This window comes from Passer domesticus, chromosome 3 (assembly GCF_036417665.1).
Source record: "Passer domesticus isolate bPasDom1 chromosome 3, bPasDom1.hap1, whole genome shotgun sequence".
NCBI classification, from domain to species: domain Eukaryota; kingdom Metazoa; phylum Chordata; class Aves; order Passeriformes; family Passeridae; genus Passer; species Passer domesticus.
The window spans coordinates 123,467,697-123,489,216 of NC_087476.1; the positions used below are offsets into that span (position 1 = coordinate 123,467,697).

The window sequence follows — 21,520 nt, forward strand, 5'->3', positions numbered from 1 at the left end:
GTAGGAACTTCTCTTGTCCTTTTCCTTTGCATATGTCTTCATGTGTGTGTTTGTGTGTTTTGAGGTCTTCCTTACAAGGAACATTTTGCAAAGTTTTCCTAGTTAATGCACATGGTCACATTAAATCATTCAAGTCAGCCAAGTGTACTTCTGTCTAAAGTTAAGCTTAACTAAAAGTCAGGGCCTGTATCCAGAAGCACCAAGCTCTGTGGACTCGGTGTTTGTCAGATAAGGAGACTCTCAGAGGATACAGAAATTTGGGGTCCCAGAGCCTGAGCTCCTCACTGAGTTCAGAGGGAGCTGACACTGCTTTGTGCTGCTCAGGATCAGCCTTCAAACGTCTCAAGAGACATCTGCAGAAAGCTCTATTTAAGGAACTATGATTTAACTTTTATTTCTTATCATGCTGGGGTCTGGAAGAATATTTTGTGCTATCTGGTTGACTGATGGGTCTGAGAGGTCCTACTCTGGGGGGCTCTTAATTCCAACCAAAGGGAAAACATACTGGAAAAACCTCCAGCAAGGACTTAAAAAAAATCTCTTTTCTCACATATTTAGCCTGAACTAGCAATAACAACTTCGATGCAGGGCATTTCCTGAGGATTAATGACTGTCTGGGGTCATCATCTCCTCCCAGTTAGTTATTAATCCCCAGGAAATACTCTGTGCCTTGATCATTATTGCTTAATTAGCATTGAGAATGTGGGGGGTTTAGGTTTCTTTTCATGCATCCTGTGAATTGCTGGGGTGGGGGGTTTCTTTCATTAACTTGCCCTTTTCAGCCTGGATGGGAGCATGGGCTTTGCTTACAGTTTGCAGGTTTGAGAATTTAGTCACAGGGTTAAACCTTCCCAAGCAATCTGAGTTCCATGTGAAATAGCCCACATCTGCAGCGCATCAGGAGGGGTCCCCCCAGCCCTGCTAGGAAACATCGGGTGCCAGGGGGGCAGCAGCCAGAGTCTGGGAGCTGGGGATGCTGGAAAAGGGCAGGGAAAGTTGGAGGGTGGAGGAGGGAGAAGAAAGGGAAAGGAGGGAAGCTCTGAGGAGCGGAGAAGTTAGGCGCTGCCAATCTCAACAAACAATTTTATCAGCCACCAAAAGAAGTTCTCATGCCATATGAAATTTTGGGAAAATTTTGGAGTCCAAGCAGTCTTCAAGCGAACTGTGCCTGATTCAAATGGCCCTGACTGCAGCAAGCCAAATCTATTAATTTAGAAGAGCAGGGAGAACAAATTCAGACTTTATCCCTGGAGGGGAGAGGAGGACGATGGACAAAGTCCTTTTTCGAGCACTGTGTGGTGGGACTGAGCTCAGGAGGGCTGTTCCCACCAACCATGCCATTGCTCCATTATTCCCTATTAGACTGGCAGCTACGGCCTTGGGAGATCCCCATTTCATGGAGTGTTTAGGGTTCTTTTTGGGATGTGTGACTCCAAGCACACAATTCCAGGAGTGATGGACAGAGCTTGACCCCAGGGATGCAGGCACTGCAAGTCCGGGTGCCCCCAGGCATGATGGGGTTCCATCTGTTGATCTGTTTGTTATGCATGTAGTCGTAAGTATATTTTGAAAAGAAAATTAATTTTAAAAAGGAAATATCAGGTTTTCTGCTCCAAACAAAGCCACAATAGGATTTTTTCAAGACTTTTTCAAAAACATATTTGTACAACTCCAGTGGGGAGACAGTTGGAGACATGTAGTGACATTTTCCTAGCCAGCTGTTCTTCAGACCTTATTGCCCTCTTCTGCTGTGGGAACCTCTCTCCAAGTCTCCTTGAAGGTCTTTTGGGTCCTGCATGTTTAAGTGAATATTTCATCAATTTGGCCGTTATGTTTGGTACCAGAGGTGCAAAGCAGTTTCACGCCTTACAGGAAAATCCCTTATCCTAAACAAATATCTAGCCTCACAAATATTTCTATGGCTGTGGTGAAAATATGCACTTGGTCCCTAAGTGCTAGGTTTTTTTTACTTTCCTACATAAATATTTGTGTTTTGAGGGACAATACACTTCTTTCAGTGTTGGAAAAACCATTTGTTTGAGGAAAGGGCATATTGTAAAAGGAATACCTACTAATTTGTTAGTTTGAAAAGTTTGTTACTTTGAAGAAATTTGGAACAAAATGTATTTTCTTTTTTTGAAGTCAACTATCTGAGTATTTATGACCTTTAAATTTTTGCCTGAAAAACCCCAAACAGATACATATAATACCACATAAAATTAATGCAAATAATTATTTCCAGTTATTTTGAAAATAGCTTTAGAGAGGCATAGGAACCCCTGGAACTGAAATAACTCCACTTAACCACATAGTATTTATAATTAATTCAATAGATATAAAGAGATATGACTGCTTTTGACCTTAACCCTGATCAACATTAAATCTAATCCTCATTTCAACTCTGTTCTTCAGTATGGAAAAAGGCTTTCGACAGAGTCAGTGGCCACTATATATTTAAATTCTCCATAGTGTGTCCTGCAACATTCTCATCCAAATCTTGTTCTTGTAACCAACCTCTGACAGTCAATGTATGGTGAATGTCAAACCATAAAAGGCATAAAAAGGGGAGAGGGAATAGAAAAAGAGTCATTATGCAGATGATATATAAATGTCCATTAATGAGACATTCCTCTGTACTTTGAACTCATAGCAGAGTTCAACACTGAGTAGGTCTCAGGGGTTTTAAGGCTTCATCACACATATTTTTGCATGGCCTTATTCTTACCAAAGAACAAAAAGAAGAGACCTTGGTAAAGTGAGGAGGCTATAGCCCTAGATAAGATCAAAATAAAATGTATGGGAAGAAATTTCTGTGTGTGCTTGGGAGACAAAACAACACCATAAATATTGGGGGATAGTAATCTGATGTTATAAGGCCAGTCTGAGTGGAAGGCTGAAACTGCAGTCACCAAAATCATTTCTGCAAAAAGGAAAAGTTAAGACATCAGAAGAACTGCAGCATAAGGCAAGCATGTGGTGATATCTGACACTGATATCTGGCACTGTGTGCACACCTGAGCCCAGGGATCTCACTGGCTTTCCTGGGAAAGCCAATGCTGTGGGAAGTGTGTGGGCCCCTACCCTCTGGAGCCCAGGTCTCACAAGTCCAGGGACTTTCATGGCTCTGTCCACTGGCCTCTGGCCCTCTTGGTATCCTCTGTTTGCCTTCTCTCACCTTCTGAGCTCCTCAGAAGTAATTATGTGCCTCTCACAAGAGCCAGTCTACACTGCCCTCAAGCTCTGAGGAGAGAGAATCCCCTCCATGAAGAGATGCAGTCCAGCAGTGCCCTGGCTTGGGGCCTCTGGTACAGGAAGGTAAACAGAGATCAATAAAAATAACTGTAGGGGAAGGCAAATCTTGGAGTATTTAGCATGCAGAGTGTCTTGGGTAGGAGCTATCCCTCTGTCTCTAACTTTCCCACAGCCCCAAAGTTGCCAGCACACCTGCTGGCAGTGGGGCCTGAATGTGCTCAGATTAATTGGTACAGAATTAGAGCAGGAAATTGGAACAGACCTTAGCTTCATTTCTCAATTTTTGGGAACAAGGCCTGCATCCTGACTGAAGCCTAATGTGAAAATTGCCATACTTTATCCATATTGGGTAGCTATTCTGTCCCCCAGGTGCAGTGAGATGAGATCTGACAGGTGTTTTGCAAGTCTGTAAATCAAATTGGAGAATATCCTAGCGTTTACAGGACAGGGTATAGACTGTAATTCCCTTTGGCCAACATGATTCCAAATTTTAAAAATACATGATGGTCAGGGAAGATGTGCTAAAGTTCCATTTGGTTACAGTATGGTTTGAAGAAGACTCTGAACTCCCATTTTTGCACCCTTGGATTGCAATGATATTAAGCTACAGGATGGAAAGGACTATGTGAAATTGTGTGCTCACCGAGGTTGGGGGAAGGCTTGCATTGCCTGGAGTGAGGGCCATGTTTTATTCTCCATCAAATATTTATATTATTTTTAATCCGCTCACCTCTGGAGAAAAGTTTCATTCCATTCTTGAGATAAGAGCGTGTTACTTTTCTCTGGCTGCCTCTTCACTCACCTCGAAGGGGCCAGCTCAGAAAGCTTGATAGGAAGTGCATGGCTGTTTGATCTACTTAGTGAAAGGCAGCAATGCAGAAGGGTGACCTGAATCAGGGCTTCTGGTTTTTATGGGTTTTATGCTTTGATGGTGGCAAACCAGGTCTGCATCAAACTTGTGAGATCTATTTCCTGTAACTCTGCTTCTCTGCCTTCTTTCTTGTCATAGAGGCATGAAATTCCACAGTGTGTATACATTCTGTCTGAATTCACCCATTTTAGGGAAGCACCGGATTTCTAGATCCACATTAAACGTACTGGTTGAGAAAGAAGTGGATAGGAATGGTGAAACCCTTGTTTGTCTTTGAAAATCTGCCCCTGCTTGTTCTGTAGTGCTCAGAAAGCCAGATTAGGGATTATTCTCTTTTTTTTGGTTTGTTTTTTTTAAATCTTTTTCTACTTGTTTTGGAAGGCAAAAAAGTTCTCTTTCTGATCTGTACATGGTCCGAAAACCAGATATTATCATCACTTGGTTGTAGCTCTGCTGGTACAGCATGTTTCGCTTATTAAAGCAAAGACATGGTTGAAATTAGATCTGTGTGATACATATCATCAAGCTTTATGTATTTGCAAATAATAAACACTTTGCAAAGCGTGGCTTAAGCTTGTGGGCTGCAGCTTACTGTCACTTCAATAGGGTTTCAGAACACTGCTGGCAGTGCAGGGGCTGTGTCTAAGCTGGAAAGCACCTTTGAAAAATTAAGAAAGGCACATTTCACCGATGACTTTGTTTGTTAGGAAAGATGGACTCTGTCTCGTGGCAGCCGTTGTTTAAGTAAACATAAACTCTGGTCCAAATGTCATAACCATCATTTCCTCAAAGCCAGCAGCACTAAACCAAGCTATAGTTTGATTTGGCTAGCCCCAAAGTAGGATGTGGTTGGCAGCCTCTGGAGCCACATGATCAGGTTTCAAGCAGACGCCACCAGAACTGTGCCGTTGTCTTAGGAAGGTCCTGGACGTGTGAGTTCCAACGCCATCATTATGTCTCTCAAATAAATGTAACCATAACAACAGGTACACTCCTTAATTAAATTAAAGTCTGCCTCCTGCTCCTCGTCCTGCTCAGGGACTGTCCAGGAGTGCCACAACACTGCTGGGCCCAGCAGGAAAAAGCTGTTAGAAAGGGAAGATTGCCAAGGGAAAAGGCCGGGTCATAAGGGGTGACCTCACTGCTCTGTACAACGACCTGGAAGGAGGTTGCAATGAGGTATTGGTCTCTTCTCCAGCAGTAAGTGACAGAACAAGAGGGAATAGTGTCAACTTTTTGCCATGGGATCTTTAGGTTGGGTATTAGGAAATATTTCTTTACCCAAAGAGTGGTCAAGCATTGGAACAGGTTGTGATAGTGTCACCACCCCTGGAAGTCCTCAAAACCGTGTGGAAGTGGCACTTGGAAACACAGTTTAGTGGTGAACAAGGAACCATCCTGTTAATGATTGGACCCAATCATCTTAGAGATCTTTTCCAACCTAAGTGATCCTATGATTCCATGATTCTCAACTGACTTCCCACTCTGCCATAAGCAGACCTGGAGGACAAGCCCAGGACAGCTGCTGTCTGGAGGACTTTGCCAGATCCCAGGCAGAAAGTTCCCTGTCCCAAACAGAAGGTCAAAACATAAAAATTGCTGGCATGTGGCTGCAGGGTGCCATGTTTCTCCCCTTTTCCTGCACATGCAGAGCATCCCTGCCCAGACCAGCCTCCTGCCCGCTGATTTCCACTGGTGATGGGCAAGAGCTTCAGGACAGTGCCAAGCTAAAGGCCAGGTCCCTCTGGCACAAGCGGCTGCTGCTTCATTGCTTGAGGTGGAAATAAGCTGATTTTGTCTTGCTGAGAACAAGGCTCCTCAGGCTCTTCTGTTCTCACTTTCTCCCCACCCGCTTGGCTTTTCCTTTTCTATTGCAAACACCTCGGTGAGCTGAAGGGATGAACAGATGATGGAGTCAGTGCCCCTAGTTAATGACCAGCACTATATTCACAACCTCGTTTGGTTTTGTTCCTGTTCGCTGCTTCAATGGTGCCGATGAGAAGGAATTAATTTTATTGAGGGCAACTCAGTGAATTAAATGAAAAACTGCTCACTTGGCTGGAAAGGCTTTGACAGACGGCACAGCAGCCGGTCAGATTTGAAAACCTTTACATCTCCTGGACGTGGGGAGAGAAGGAGGCAAGAGAAAGGAGGGGAGGGAAGGTCATTGCAGATAAGCTGCAAGGCGACTATTTCAAGGCCTCTGAAAAACAACAGAGCAAGCTGCAGTCTCTTATTTTGATTCATGGGTCTCCCCTCCCTTTTGTTCCTTGATGCACTAAATCTGTTCCTTAGCCCCCCTCATTTCAATAAACACCCAATAAGAAACTAATCGTCGTATGGTGAATTAGAGAAGAAGAAAAGATCCTCAGAAGAAATGTTATGGTCATGGAAAACTCTTCTGCATTGTAACCATCTGGTGCACCACAATTACTATGAATAGGATAATTGAGTCCCAAATAACTTCTTTTGGGTACAAATAATAGCCGTCACCCTGATTTGTATTCTTCACAACAGCATCGCCCCATCATTTCACATCACATCTGCACATTTCTTTGATTGGGCACTGTGCTACCAATAAGTTACTACACTTAATTAAGCCAACATAATTCTCTTCAAATGAGCAGAAAAGTTTGTGTATAGGCCAAAAAAGAAAAGGGGCTGCAAATGAGACTTTAGTGACTCCACTTTGTATGAGGTATTGAGATTGATGGTGATCCCATGCCACCAAGGTTTTCCTTCAACACTGGAAAACTGTGAAAGCATTAGGCAGTTCAACAGCTGTGTACAATCTGAGAAAGGCCTGATTTCAGACAAACATTCTCCCAGAGGTGATTGAAACCCCATTGTAGCCTAATCTTGCTTTTCAGAAAGTGTTACAATACATTTGATTTGATTTCTCGGGTGTCCGTCTTTCACAGCATCATTAAAAGCTCTGTAAGAGACTGAGAGATGGAGTCCTCTGCGGAGCAGCATTGTCTGCTTCTCACGCGTGTTTCACTCAAGCTCTGGGAGAAAGAACTGACAGATTCAGGCAAACGTCAGCCTCAGAGGAAATACTACAGCAAATAAACACTCAGAAATCAGCTTGCTCAATGGGGAAGGATGAGGATGCAAAATCTTGAAAGAGATTTTTTTGTTTGTTTTTGCTGCAGTTCCCTGTTTACTAGTTGAAGTCGGAAAAAGCACATTCCTTCAGTTTGCATCACTGACGTGTTATCAATTCACATGGCTTATTAGTTCTTTGTGAACTCTTTACACCTCGGAATGACAGGCTACACAGCCTGTCCTGGCAAATAAGGCATCAGGAATGTGCAGGCGAGTCCAGTTGCTCAGGATCAAGCCCAAGAAGCCTTACTGGAATGTCAGGGTCTATGGGAGGCACAATAGTAAACAAAGAACAGGGTTACAGAGAGAGAAACAGCTTAAAACAAAGTGAGAGTAAACCCTGCCTTGCTCAAAATTGTTGTTTTCTTTTTTTAAATCAATGTTTTCTCATTCCACCCAAGCAAATCTAGAGCAGCTTGAATATGTTTTTTCAGAACAAGTGGCAAAATATCCCGTGAATGGCAGAGGTCACTTCACACACTCGCTCTGCCCCTCATTTGTTTATCTAAATGCTGACAAATTGCAGCATTTTAACAACATATCTCTGGTACTGAACTTCATGTGCATGGCTTGCCCTCTATCATTGAGCTGATAATGAGGCTAAGCATAAAGCCTTCATTCACTGCTATAAAGGCTCCTGACAGTGATGAATATCAAGCAGAAGAATTAGGTGGTTTATAGGAGAATATGCTATTGTGTAAAACCTCCATGCCTTTTATCAACCCTTCTGCTCATTTTCAGTTCCTTCACGTAAGCTGTCTCCACAGCACTTCTGTGAGCTTTCCTCTCCTTGCTTTTCCTTCCAGCAGGGCTGCCTTCCAGCAAGTGCCAGCTACAATGTTGGGTCAGCATTTATTCCTGGTTATCCTCTCTGAAACACCCTGGACCCCTTTTATGTCACCAGAATGCTGATAAACGTTTAAAATAGCAATGCCTGAGCCGCTTCTCTGCGAGGTAATTCCTGCCCCAGCCCCGTGCATGGCACGGAGCCGCAGCTGACTGTCACCAGGACATCTTTCTTACAACAAAAGCAGCCTTGTCTTGGCATTTCTTTGCAAAAGCATCAACTAATATCCCTTTTAGATGGGTGTGTTTGTAGAAGAGGTGACTTCTGGGACGGTTTTTGAAAAATTGCTGTCTGCAATGAATCCGATTAACATTTCATTGTTCGGGTTTGAGCTCACGGCTGGTCCTGGGAGCTGAGGGCAATGTGGGGAAAGGATGCTGGCAGATCCTGACAGAATGTCTGATTTGACTAACTAACGACCTCCCCCAGTGCTTTTATCCTTTGGGCCATGAAGTTTGTGTTCCTGTCTGCCCCAGTATCATGCACCTGTGAACACAACTGTCAAGTATTTTACTCTAAATAGGATCTGGCCATGTCTCAGTTTGTGCTGGTCCTACAATGTTTTGCACTAAGTTGTGTCTGTGCCAGAAGGACACGAGTGTAGAGGGATGGACACAGCCCTGGGGCAATTATTTCCTCCCTTCTTTACTTCTTTTTGTTGTCTTCTGCCCAAATTGTCCAGATGCATGGTCCTAACTACTTCTTGCTGGCTACACCACTTTTCTTTCCATTCCCCTCCTCTGCTTTCCCTCTGGCTCCTCTCTGCTATCAGTGTTGCCTCCTGGCTCCCTTCCTGCTTTTGGCCAGAAGCCTGCAAGGTTAATGCTGTCCCTGGGCTGGAAGAAAGGCTCGTGGAGTGGAGGCACTGACAGTGACATCTCCTTCCAGTTTTCAGAGGCAGACATTTTCAAAGGTCCTTCAAACATGGCTGGAAGACACAGAAGTGCTCAGTGACCTATGTGCTTGCTGTCTGTCCCTTCTGCTGGGTCTTTTGGAAAGCTCTGGTTACTAACTGCTTCAGAATTTCCTTCCCTTTCTACACCAAGAATATTCCTATCACTTTAAAACACTTTTAAAAAAAGTGAGGACAGAGAGTGGAATAGCATTTTATTAAATGTGCATGACACTGAGGATACAAAAACACCAGCATGGGATGAATTTACTAATCAAATGCAGACTTGGTCTGCATTGTAGTATGACACTGGAAAGGAAATATCTCTTCAAAAGGTTTATTTTAACTCCAAAGGAAAATTAAGGGAGAGAATGTTGAAACACAGAGGAGTCCAGGGGGTGGCAGGGAGGGAAGCTGGAGAATAATTGATGCAAGTAGGGAAGCAGAGCCTCATCCCAGGGCAGTGGGAATAGTGGAGGGTCCATCCTGCATACACAGTGCTTCACTCCAATCTCTGGAGAGGCAAAGCAATGGTTAGAGCTGGGAGAAGTTCAGCCATTCTCCTACTGCTCCCACTGGGGGAATTTTGGAGCTTTTGCAGTGCAGATCCTTCATTCCTTACCCAAATGTCGCTGTGGCCCCCGGCACCACAGGCCACCACCGGGGCCGGAGCAGTGGTGCAAGGACCTTCTCTGTCAGGGGCCCACGTGGCCTGCTGAGCCCCTCAGCATTGTCCCAACTGGCCTCCCTTAAACCCAACCAGTGACTCAACCTGGGTCCATCCTTTCCCGGTTTATTTATCATCCTGGATCCGTTCAGTGGCATGGTTTATGGACTGCTCCCACAGACTGCTGGCACGTCCCAGCCAGGAGGCAGCCCTGGGAAGCAGCATGTGGGGTGGGCACAGGCTCTGTCAGCTGGTGTGGCTGCTGGTCCCCCACGTCCTCTGCTAGAACCATAATTGCTTTTTTCACAGGCTTTGGTGGGAAGTTTCAATTCTTATTGTTGTACTTGATCTGCCTTTCATTATGACGGCTGTTGGGTCCCCTCGTTGCTGTAATGAGAACCAAGAAAAACATAACAATTCAAAGGGAAATGTGAAAATGCTCTTCAAAATCAGTCGTGTGAAATGCTATAGCTAAAAGATATATGTGAAGTGCTGGTTAGAGGACGCTGGAGCAAAGGCAGCTTAGAAGTTTGGGGTTTTTCCCCCTCTTTCCATTATTCTCCAGAGGGATGAGTTCTCATTTTTGTTTCATGCAGAGTCTCTGAGCACTTTGAGCAGTATTTTTGTATGTTGTGAAGTTGAAGAGAGCTATTTTCACTTTAAAACTTAATTTCTTGGAGTCTCGGTTTCTTGGACTCGTGAGACATGGTATTTGGAAATGGAAATGCCTTTCACCCTCTATTTCTCTCTGTCTTCAGGCAGGAAAGTCACAGGTTTACAAGTGGGAAAACTGACACAAACTACATGGGGCAAACACATTGATTCCCTTTCATCTTCAGAAGACTTTTCCAAATGCTGTTGGTTGGTTGTTTTATTTCTCAGAAAGCACTGGTGTATTCCACATGGCACATCACATTTGCCATACAAGCCTCAGTCCCCCCAAAATGCCCATGGGCAGCTATCCTGCTCTTTTGCTCTTGACACCACTGAGTCATTTTTTTCTGCAGCATCTTTGCAAATGTTGGGAATCCTACCCCCTGAAAATGGCTGTGGTGGGCGCCTGTTGGATTGTGTTGTGTGAGAGGAAATTGCATGCACCACATTTTGAAAGGGGAGGGATGCCTTCTGAAGAGGGCAGGGGGGGTAGCTCTGTGGATCACAGCAGGGCAACCCTGTGTGGAAAGCCAGCCATTCTTGCTGGCTTCTTATAAGCAGCCCACAGAGCACAGACAATGCCAGACACATGATGTATTGATTTCATTCCTTAAAAAAAAAACAAAAAAACAAAAAAAACACATGGTAATAAACCCCCTTCAAACTGTAAACTAGGTTACTTTTTTTCAGACACTGTTCCTGCAACAAATTCTCTTTGGTCTTATTTATGAGAAACCAGTGACTTCTGTAAATGCAGATGGCTGAGTCCCAAGTTCTCGAGGTTTGCTGGGAGAAAGAGCTTTCGACAAAGCTGCAGTGGCAATGGGTTGTCCCTTACACCAATTAATCATGGGGGAAATCTGCCATGCCTCTGTCAGAGCAGGTCCCTTTCTCAGCGCTGCCCGCAGCGCCCAAAGGCAGCAGAGCCCATGGCAGGGTGGTGCTGGAATAACAAAAACAGCAGTGCCACAGCTATGGCTGGGCTTCCTGCCTGCAGGAATCTCACTCCACTGCTCCCTGTGTCCATGTGGTCTCCAGCCTCACCCTGCCGAGGGGCAGAGCTAGCCCTGGGGTGCCAGGAGCACAGCGGGATTGAGCAGCACTGTGGCTCTGCCGTTTGCACCAGCAGAGCCAGGCCTCATCCACGAGTTCCCTTTGCTCATTCTCTGCTGCTTCTGCTCCTTTGCAAAGAAACCCAAAAGTTTATAGCACAGGCAAAGTCCCCCTCCACTCCTCCCCCTTGCTCTCAGCAACAGAGATGTGTGTAACGGAGCTGATTTCAAAGGGATTTAATCAATCAGGGTGCCAAAGCACTTCATGAGAGAGGGTTCTGTGTAATGGGAAAGCCTTTTAATGAGGAGGATATGTGCAGCTTCAGGTTTCACTGCTGGATGTACAGGAGAGCAAACCTTGGCGCTGAGCAGCATGTGACTTCACATCCCCATGAAGCTCTTAAGGATGTTTAAACTTCAGCAGGTAGTTGGACTCACAAAATGTTTAAAAATAAGGAGAAAAGTAGATCATGTGTAACAGGCTGTCAGTCAGAAGAAGGACTCGGCCATGGTTTTTTACTCTGTTTTGGTAAGGGAAGGTCAGGAAGGAGATTTGAACCACAAGCTGATTCAAAAATGTTTTATTTTTTGTAAACAACTCCATCTGGAACTAGTAAACTTTCAAAGTCTGAGCCAGCCCCTCACCACCTCCACACACCCCAGCCTGCCTGAAATGAATCCAGCAGCAACCATTGATTTCCATTGCCTTACAGAGCTGGGATATGACCACATCACCTCTGGGCCAGAAGAGAATACAATCACTCACTCTGAGTCATTACATAAGCTAAAGTATGTGATTTATTAAACCACAAAAAGTAGGTTGTACTGACTTCGAGAGTCTGACCTGAAACCACAAGAGGAGCAACATGCAGAGTTAAGGCTGGGACTCCCTCCTGATCCCATCCTGTGGTGCCTGGGCATTGTGTGTGCCCTGTGAAATCACCCCTGCTTTGGTGACTCCCTGAAAGGCAGAACACTGAGGCAAGGATGGCATTTGAGCCCTAAGGCTGCTTTTTTTTGCTTTTGTAGGCTTGAGTTGTGTTTTTGTGAGCAAAGTGACGATCTAATTTTCTTTTCTGGTTTGGTTGGACCCTGTTCTAGTCTTCCTAGACTTGGCCCATTACCTTGGAATTCAAAGAGCAAATATATAAAATGATAAATAATAGGGAACATTTGGAAATCTAAAATGTTTCTGTGAAATACACAGGCAATTCTCCTGAAGAATCTGTGTTTTATTTCTCATTTTCAGTCTCAGTGGAGCTGTATGAGACACCATCTATTAGTGATTTCTTGGGGATTACTTACTCTGTAGGTCGCTGCACCAAGAGCACATGCAGTTTCCAAAGTGCAAGCAGCAAACAGCATCTTTGGTCTTCTCTGCCTGCATGCAGACCGTGCTCAGGTTGTTGCCCTGTTTCTTAAACTCTGACCCTAGGTCTGGGCTACTAGTTCTGCTGGGAGACAGGATCAGTTCTGGGGCTGTCCCACCTTGCCCCAGTGTGGCTGTCCCTGTGCCATCCAAAGGGCATTCAAAGGCTTCTCTGGAGAGGCTGCGTGCTCCTCAGCAGTGTGTTTGTTTATGGCAGAGGGGGCTGCAGCCGTGGGTTTGTATTCACAAACCTTGGTGCAGTGCAAGGATTTTACTGGTGCTGCAATTGTTGGCTTCTGGTCCACGTTAGTGGGCGTGAGACATGAGTTACAGACACTCAGTGTTTTACAGTCCTGCCATCCCACTTAGACAAGCAGACTTGCACAAAGAAAACATCAAGAATTTCTGTGCCTTAGAGCACAGAATCCTCCTGGGGGTCAGGTGATTACCTAAGGGATGGCGATCCCTGGTGTGTGATGTTGGCATGGAAGTGATTCAGATAACACAGGACATTGAGTCAAACCTGAGCAGATCAGGGCTGCAGTTCCACTCCCCCACGAGCCTGAGACACTGATGCAAGGCAGTTTTGTAGTAGCTGCTGGGTTTGGCTTCTCCTGCTGAAAATGAGACTCTGGATAAGCAGCAGGTAGGATACTTACGACCGGAGTAGGATTTGGGTGGATGTAAGAGCCTTCTTACCCACCCGTTACTCACATTTGATTGTGCTATATGGGGCTGTTCTGGACAAAAAGACAGCATCCCCAGCCAGGCAGCACTGACTGTGCTTCAAGGAGAGGATTTACCCAGGACTCTGCCTGCATTAGACATGTTTTTGAGGTTAATCATCATGCAGTTTGTCCTAGCACAACTGTACAGCGTGTCCTGGAGGCATTCTGAAATGGTCCCCATTGATGTGCAGGGCTTGAAACCACCATTTCCATTAGACCAGTTTTCAGTAAGTCTGAGCTCATCACGCCCTGGGAGTAGAAGTGATGGATGCAGCCCTGGTGCCAAAGGGAGACTCATGTTAGAAAACTTCTTCTGTGAGCAAAATGCCAGTGAGTTTGTCTTTGTGAGTGACAGCAATACAGCAGGCAAGTCAGAGTTCATCCAATCCTTCCTTCACCTGATTTGTTGGTCCCAGCATCCTACCCACCTTCACGTCCCTAAATAAGAAAGGAGAAACATCTTATATTTTGCTGGGATGCACATGTTTGTGTGTGTGCTTTGCTTGGGACTTTTTTCTTGTTTTACAAACCCAAGCAACATTTTTAAATTGCAATGCCTTCTACATTACCATAACACTGAAGACCCAGTTGCTGCAGCATCTTCCATTTTCATTAGCTCTGCAAAATATGAAAACAAAACTGTGCCAAAATTTAAAATGTAGGTGGCAATCTTACTCTCAGGTTGTCACTAAATAAACCCTTTGTAATCCCTTCTCCTTCATTCCCCTTTAATACAGCCACACCACATTCCACAATCCACCCCACCTGCCATCTGCTAGGAACAGTGTGCTGCTCAGGGTTTCCCTTCAGTTTGAATCAATGGGAACACCAGAGGAATGACACTGGTGTCCCAAGGGGAATATGGCACAGCCAAGGAAGGGACCAGCGGTGTGCACAGGATGATCAGGCAGTGAGCAAGCCATTAGGAACTCTAAAATTCCAGTGTGAGGGTGTGAAAATACAGCCAAGTAGGTCTCTTTTTCAGGTGCTCTGCTTTTTGGGAAAAAGCCCTTGGGATGGGTTTGCAGGGCACCATTAGAATCACTCTGACCCAGGGTTCTGGTCTCAAGAGTGGCAGGTCAAAGAAGGCAGAAAGAAATTAAACAGTGAACCACCAAACCTCCTGACAGCTCAAGCTCCTCCACCCTTCCTGGCCTCTGCAGGCACAGGACCCTGACTCAAAGGGTGACATTTTGGATAAGGCTGAGGGTGGGGCAGAGCAGGCTCCTTCTGCAGCCTCCTTCCACCAAATGAAAGAAACCAAACGTGTGTGTGTGTGTGTGTGTGACTGAGCACACTGGGGCATGGCAGGATCAGTGTCCCATCATCCTGAAGTCCTGGACAAAGACTCACTGTGCACTGGCACTGTGTGTCAGGAATAAATCCCTCCATGGCTATGTTGTCTCTGCATGGTGGGCTGGGGCAGGAGCTTTCTTTTAGGACTAGGTTGAGTTCCAAAAAGCGTCTGCTGCAGAGAGAGGGCTGGCCAAAGGGTTTGGGGGACACATTTTCCCAGTTTCCAGCAGGCAGAAGAGATTCCTGCTCTCTGGAGGGGGATCTTGTCACGCCCATCTGGACCTTTCCCTCCCTCATACCCAGCATCTTTTATCAGGAGGTCCTAAGTGTCACCTGAGCCCTTTGGATAAACAAGGTGGTATTGTACATTGGTTATTCTCATGAAAGAACACAACAGCTCCTTTGAAGTCATTACAACCTCCTGTCCAAGGGCTCCCAGGTGGAGCACAGGGCCTGACTCCTGCTCTCCCTGGCACAGGTTTGCTGCTGGGAGAACTCCCTGCATTCCCTCAGCACAACAGCAGTGCTGGAATACAGTTCTCCATTTGTTTACTGTGCTGAGCCCCTGTCTGAAGCCTGTTCTATTAATTATGCAGAGTCTTCAGTTAGTAAAATGAGTTGTAAAATTATTCTTGGAAAAGAAGTCACTGCACATGTGAAGCAGTTGCTTTCACAGACAGAAGTGCTTAATAGTTGTTAATATTCTCCCCCCATGTACTCCAGAGCAGAAGTTTGTGTTAGGATTTACAACAAAAAGCTTTTGCAGGATTTATTAGTCTTTAAAAGACATCATTTGCTGCTGCTTAGTGTTTGTGTATTTATTTGCACACTTACAGCAAAGAAATGAGAAAAATCCCCAGCTCTCCCTCTCTCTATGCTGGGCTGAGGCCCCGTATGCCAAATCTCATCCAGCACAGAGGTCTTCTATAAATGGGTAATAATAAAGCCCTGAAAATAGGTTTGGTATTTTTAATGGAAATGCTGACTTGACCTCAGCTGTAGAGAGCCACGAAAGGTGATGCTGTAATAAAGGAATGACTTCATCAGGAAATCAGGAAATCCTCATTCAAACCTCCAAATATATAAATATCGCCATTTATTCCATTGTGAATCAAATGATGCCATGTCCTGTAATTAAGGATGCTGGCAGCCAAGTTGTATCATACATTTATTTCCATCACAGTACATTAATGGCTCAGCAACTTTGCCTTCTTGGTCACCTGCCCTGGCAAATGTCCTTGGAGCTTTGTTTCACAGCTTATTTGGTGGTGACAGAGTCTTTATTTATTCCCTACCTGAGGGGCAGGGATTGCACTAATTGCCTCAGGCCAAGGCTCCAGAAGGTTTTATGTGCCACAGGGCAGCCACAGAACAATAAAAGAAAGTGGTGGAGCAGCTGAATGAGTTCCTGATGTGCTGATGGCAGGTGAACCCTGGCCTTGCCTACAACAGGCCTGGATGGGAAAAAGGCCTCAAAAATGGGCTGTGCTGGCACCTGCTTTAACTAACTTTTTAAAAAACAGCTGTACAAGTATTAGTCAGTGGAACATGGCAAACTACTCCAGCAAGATCCCAGTAACATCGGTGACTAAATCCAAAGATGTCCCAGCAAAGCAAATTCAGACTTAAAAGAGCTGCCCTTGGGTATGACGAAGGCTTATCCCAAACCAGCTGAGAAATCTTCCCACAGATTTACTGGACAAGTAATCAGTCACTGCATGGCTATGTGAATTCAACCAACTATGCACAAATACCTGAGATCCCTGTGTCATGATGTTTTCCACTCAGAATAAATTTGTAGGGCCAAATCTTGACCTCATTGAGACTGTCACTACTACTCAGAGCAACATCAGAAGTCTTACTCCTCTCTTTGATTTCTGGATTCTAGCAGCCTTGTATTTCCTTCCCAAGAGCCTAAACACAAACCACTGCCTTGATGACTCATCTGCAAACATGCTGAAGGAGGTGTCTTGATGCAGGAGAGAACAAACTTCTCTTAAAAGTTGGTTAATAGAAGAGATTTTTCCAATCTCTTAAGGCTCCTTACAAGTCCTGGTTCAGTTTGCTCACTTTTTTTTTTTTTTTTTCCCTCCAGTATCAAGGGAAAGGCCAATATCTGTTCATCATTTGGATTAGCATTACACCCTGAGATCATGAGGAGTGGTGAACAAATAAACCTCTGAGGCAGTAGAGGGAAAAACTTCATGTGCTCCTGCTCTCTCTCTCTCTTTCTCTCTCCTCCTCTGTTGAGGTTTTGAGGAGCAATGGGATTTGACTCTTTTCCTGCAAGCTCCAAGAAGAGCCTTCCCAATGACCCTGGAGAATATAGGTCTTAGGTGGGTGACACTATCAGAGTGGAGCACCACTTTAGGGCACTCCCAAATCCATATTTCAGTTCTGAGGCTCAGTAAGAATAACCTCAGTTATGAGGCTCCAGTTCTACACACCACTAGTGCACACCTCAGCAGAGGGTTTGTGTGGGCTTCTCCTTGGTTCTGTCAGCTGAATCCTTCCTGTCCCCACCATGCGGCTGAATCCCTTCTTGGCAGTGTTAGTTACATCTCAGTCCCTGTCACTCCACAGTGCCGGGGGAGGTCCTCTCTCCTTGTCTCCTCCTGGCCTGCCATCCTATGATGGGGAAATTCCAAAGGTAACACCTTTGGGGAGGGCTGTGCAGTGCCCTCAGGGAACAAGGTTAGGATTTGTCCTTTGCTGTACCTGTCCAGCACTTTGCAGGTGGATGTGAGAGGATATGTGGACATTTTGGAACTGTTGAAAGTCTCCCAAGGCCTTGAGTGGGACCATTATCCCATGGAACTGCGTGTGCCTTGGTGACAGGATGCAGTTGATTCCTACAGCTACCCTTTACCCACCTGGCCAGAGCCAGCTCCCCAAGGCTGGGGATGAGTTGTGCTGTGGAACTGGCTGTCACCTCTGGGTGGGTACTGCCACCACACAGGTCTGAGATGTGGATTCTGCCAGCAGAACACACAGGGCAGCCTCTTCCCATGTCATGTTTCCTCACTCCTTCACAAATTACTTTCAAAGCCTTTCTTTAGAAATCACTGAATTTGTAATTTTACAATGCACTTTTTGTGTGAAGGAAAATTTTTAAGGATTTCAGTAATTCCAGGAGAGCGATGGTGTTTTTGGCAGTGGCTTGTTAGGTTTGTTTCTTTCCAGTGTTGATATTTCTGTTGGTAATTCTGTAGCTAGGAAATTAACATGACAATGTTTTGGGGCTAAACTGAACTGATAACCTGCAGTGATATATTGGATATTAGATAAAGCCTCCGAAACATTTTTAGTAACACTCAGACAGTATTTAATTTACTAGAGAATTTATTCTGCTCCACTCTTCTCATTCAATTTTACATACTGCTGAAAGTTAAATTAATTTATTGCTGAACTGAGGTGCTGGGCTGACAGAGAAAACTGAATTGCGTTCTGAGCTAAATCACAGCAGGGTGACACTAGTATGGAAGGAAGAGAGCAGGATATGTCAGATGTTGATTTTGTCTGCCATAGAATAAAATGGATTATTCAAATGACTGCTAAGAAGAACAAAGATTATTTAATTTTGAGATGTAAAACAGGAAGAGCATTGCAAAAAGTCACCTGCAAAGCATGTGAAGTGGTTTGTGTGCAGGGGTCTGGGTCAGCTTTGATGGGCACTGTGGACTTCTCTCTCTCCAGCAGAAGTTTATAGACATTTATTTTTCTTTTAAAAACAAGAAACTATGTATGATTTAGAGCTAGAGAGAAAAAAGAGATGAGCACTAGGACTTCTTCTCTGACATAAGTAACAGGATGACACTGGTTCATCCCAGCCAGCAATCTGGTGCTCCCTGGCCAGGCAAGTAATGTGCAAATATCAATATTGTGTTGGAATTTCTACATCACTGCCTTTTGTAGTGACTGCTTCTTGTCCGTGTTCTCAGTAGTCAGTATTTCAAATTAACTGTGTATAAATATTTCTTGAAAGCAAATGTCAGAATCACAGGCAGCGGTGGTTTTTGTGGACAACATTATAAATTTACATGCATTTGCAGGAAGCTGGAAATGCTCAGACACTCCTCCAGTCACAGCAGAGGGATTTGTTTTTTCTTAGTGAAAGCAAAATGCAAATTCAGATTTTATCACTGGCAATTTTCTATGCTGTTTTTGCTACAGTCTTTCTATCCCTCATGTGCCTTAATTCTGTTATTTACCAAATCCAATATTATACTGTAAGTACCTCTTCGAGCAAAGGATGGGGATCCATAAAATGCTCCTTTATTCTTCTTACACTGAGTGGATGTTGATGATCAAGATACTTTAATCTGTCTTTGCTATTTAGTGTCTTTCTCACGCTGGAGCCTACCTTAAAATCATAAAAAAATCTCTTTGCAAGTGTAGCATCTCTTACACCCAAAAAAAAAAAAAAAAAAAAAAAGAGTTAGTGGTTTATAGAGCTTCATAGAGCTTCCTATCTAAAATTGTTAAAGAGTATTTTAACAAGGTCTAGTAAATCTGGTTGAATGGGAAATCTTCTATGAACATTGAACCAAATAAAACCTGCTCGCCAAATTCCTAACTGATGCAAATCAGAAGTCTCTGGAGTAGTGTTGCTTTACAACAGCTAATATCTATCCCTGTGCATTCACTTTAATTCCTTCTGTGACTCGTGTAATTTAATATCTGTGAATGTTTAAGTAAATGAATTTTGTCCAAAAGGAAGTTTGCCAAAAAGTTAAAACCACACAGCTATTTTCAAGTATCTTTTAATGAGAAATTGGTGCAGCTGTCTTGAAATCACTTTGATTTTCATTTTTTTCTTATTGCTTCAGCCTCCAATCAGAGGGTGCACAAATTATGTGACTTAGTGAAAAATCTCACAAGATACTCAGGGAAAAGTCACATTTGAAAGACAACTATGGCCAAAACATTGCCAGCTACTCTTCTGTGGACGGATGGAGAGTAGATGTGGAGGTTTCTATCGCCAGATAATCCATAAGGATATAATTAATGCATAATTTCTGGGTGGCTAGCAGGAAGGGTGAAGGAGAGGCAGGTCCCAGGCTGGCTCTCCCTTCAGGCTGAGCTGCAGCCTGAGGTGTTTCAGCGGGGTGAACCACTGCAAGGCCGGGCTCAGCTGAGAGCCGGGGGAGCCCATGTGGGGCCTTCGGAGCCCCCCGATCTGTGAGCATTGCTGGGAGCTCGGGGAAAGGTCCTTCAAACCCAGCCCAGGCCGTGGCAGGTGTTTAGAGGTGTCCTTCAAACTCAGACCGTGGCAGGTGTTTAAAGGTGTCCTTTCAACTCGGCCCAGGCCGTGGCAGGAGCTCCCGTTCTGCGCCTCCAGCTCCTCTGCTTGGCCCAGATTGAGCTGGGACACCCCAAAGTGTCACACCGGAGGAGTTTTCACAGTCAAAAGGGAAGACCCTTTTGACTCAAATCAAGAATGGAAACATTGGCTATGGAAGTGCACAACGCGCTTCTGCTCCGAGATGTGAAGGGGGCTGGAGGCGAGCCCGGGCGGGGAAGGGAGGGCCGGAGCGCTGCGGCCTGCTCGTGTGCCATCAGCCCCGCTCGGTGCCAGGCTGCCAGCCCGCAGCTCGTGTGCACAGTGACATCTAGTGACAGCGCGGGATGGATGTGTCCCCGACACTGCCGGCAGTGTGCCCTGCAGGGACAGCCGCAGCGCGGACACGCGGGATGCTGGCACTTCCCTGACAGTCCTGTGGGCTGCTCTTCCCAAAGGGATACAAATTCCTGCCTCGCCAGGTCAGTGATTAACCCCTCAGCTACAACACAGACACTAAGCTCACAGTCTTGGCAAAATGTAGTTTTTATACCCAGTACCATTTGTGGCAGCACTTCTCGAGCTTTTTTTCATTTCCCCCAAAAAACTTCTAATGTTACTTTACCTTTGGCAGGTGGATAAATGGACACAGAGAGTGAGGGGTTTTTTTGGAATATTACACAGCTAAAAGGATGTGTCTCCAAAAGTAGGTTGAAGAGGAAACTTTCTTAACAGTTCTTTAAAAAAAATGATGCTTTTTAAGTATGAAAGTTTGAAAAAAAACCCAACTCAACCCCATGCTTCTCATATATATTCTTTACATCCTTAATTGTGGCTGGGACAACCCTTTATTTTGGGATGGATTTTGGGATTTCTGCTTCAGACATGTTAAATAAATGGCATTGTATTTAGGCCTGAGTAGATGCTTTTTACTTGGTTACTTATTTTCACCAGGCAAACACCTCACATTCCATAAAGGCTTCCTAACTGAGCCAGGTCTGGAGTGCACTGGTGGCTGTCACTGAATCTGGGAATGAGTGGGGGATAGGCAATGTAAAGTAATAACCCAAAGCATAGAAAATTCAGTGGGATCAGTCAAATGGGTGTTCCTCTTTTCTATGGAGCTACCCTGGCTTTTCATGGCAGCCTGACTGAGCCCAGAGCTTTTCCCTTTCGAGATACATAGGGATGGTTTTCAAACCTTATTTCTCAAGTGCTAACTCTGGGGCACAAAGCTCCCAAGTCTCCACCCGTTCAAATCAGAGGTCTCCTATTGTCTGGAATGTGAAAATCTGGCTAATTTTAACTTAGAGTCAAAATTCATTGGCTTACATAAACAATGGAAATAGAGGCCCCCAGAATAAAATTGCTTGAGAACATGCTTTTATTTATGTCTAAATGTAGTTCCTTTGAATTAAACAGGATCATCTAGCAGTTTAAAGAGAAGTACATGGTCGAGGTGCAAGTGAAGCACATGGTCTTCCTGCATCAGTCACAAGTCCC

At 44.8% G+C, this 21,520-nt stretch overlaps 1 protein-coding gene and 1 long non-coding RNA gene across 29 annotated transcripts in view; one reads left to right on the top strand and one right to left on the bottom strand.

Annotated features, from left to right (window-relative positions):
- The window catches only part of SLX4IP (SLX4 interacting protein), a 423,033-nt gene that overhangs the window by 330,175 nt on the left and 71,338 nt on the right, over nt 1-21,520 (top strand). The gene's annotated exons all lie outside the window — the stretch shown is intronic.
- On the bottom strand, nt 12,900-20,259 carry LOC135297803 (uncharacterized). The gene is made up of 3 exons (XR_010359760.1): nt 18,974-20,259; nt 14,010-14,058; nt 12,900-13,878 (listed from the first exon to the last, which is right to left on the bottom strand). It is a non-coding gene; the product is annotated as an uncharacterized LOC135297803 (long non-coding RNA).